Source organism: Tachypleus tridentatus, chromosome 10 (assembly GCF_004210375.1).
Source record: "Tachypleus tridentatus isolate NWPU-2018 chromosome 10, ASM421037v1, whole genome shotgun sequence".
Taxonomy (NCBI): domain Eukaryota; kingdom Metazoa; phylum Arthropoda; class Merostomata; order Xiphosura; family Limulidae; genus Tachypleus; species Tachypleus tridentatus.
The window spans coordinates 25,533,676-25,535,131 of record NC_134834.1 but is presented as its reverse complement, the minus strand read 5'-3'; positions in this window follow the sequence as shown (position 1 = coordinate 25,535,131).

The following is a 1,456-nucleotide window of genomic DNA, read 5'->3' as shown; positions in this document are numbered from 1 at the left end:
TTTCGCTTGGACAAAAAAGTTTATCAAATATTAACAGGAAAACCTAAGTAAACGTAGTTAGAATCCATTTAAAAGTCTTTTTTCTTGGTATTGTTGATTACACTATGTAACACAAGATTTGTTCCTGGATAGCATGTGTTATTTCTTAATTGCTATGTGTAAAAAGTACAGAAAATGGCCATTATTCCTCTCAAACTTTGCTTTTTTGTGACCTGATATTGAAATTTAGAAATTAACATATTTTCTGTGTAAAACTGGCAAATTCTTAACATTTTCATTTACAAGGTCTGAATAACAACATATGAATCAAGATTTACATGTATTTATACTATACAAAATGAACAAAATGTTTAGAAGTGAGTAGTTTTTTCGAGATTTGCAACTGTAATGTAAATCACTTTCACGTATCAGTCCCAAATACAGTCTTCCATCATGTTTTCATTATACGCCCTTGGTAGCGGAAGCGTTCAAAGTCCAGCATATCTTATGGAAGCGTCACTTGCTCCCCATGTTCTCCCTTGAATTTATCAAGATGAGCGTAAAGGATATGGACTTTAGGGACATCCTGCAGCCCATTTTGCCGTAGTTCTTCACCAGAGCCTCAACCAGTTCCACATAATTTTCGGCCTTATGATTGCCCAAAAAAGCCTTGAACCACTGCGACAAAGCTACCCCAAGCTTTTTTTCCTTCCTACTGAGTTTCTGTGGAATTCTGTGCACCCAGAATCTTCTTTATTTGTGGTCCAATGAAGACCTTGCCTCAGACAGCTTAGGGAAGAAGTCTCAAGATACTTGAAGGCTGCAGACTCCTTATCAAGAGCTGTGACAAATTGTTTCATAATACCCACCATTGTAAAATGATGGGAACAAATCCTTCTGGAGGTCCACTAGTGGTCACACACTTGACATTGTGCCTCCCCACAGAAAACTCGTTCGTTGTGATAAATTGGCCACATACAGAAGAATGCGTCTGAGAACGCTTGCAGCTTCTTGATGCCATCTCTGATAAAATCAGATAGATCTATGTGTTCACTTAGGCAGCTAGAACTAAAGTAAAGTGATGAGTGGTGAGCCCCTGTATATATATTACAACGAAAGTTCTAGAAAATTCTAAAAGTTTCTTAAAATTCTCGTAGTTCTACAACAAGCTAGAAAGTTCTTCAAAATTCTTGTAAGTCTGATAAAATTTTATCAGCTACCCAGCACTGAATCTACCTTGAATGTTCTTGAAAATGGTAATTTGAAAATTTCATTACCCAGGTCACAAAAGCAAAGTTTGAAGAAACTAATAGGCCTTTTCCATTTACTTTAGGCATAGCAATTGTGAAATAGCACATTCTGCCCAGGAACAAAAAAGTAAAAAATTTTGTTACATAGTGTTATCTGTTTTATCAACATTCTTGTAATGAATAATAAAAATGTCCATGTGCAAAGATATGATACCGAGATATGTACA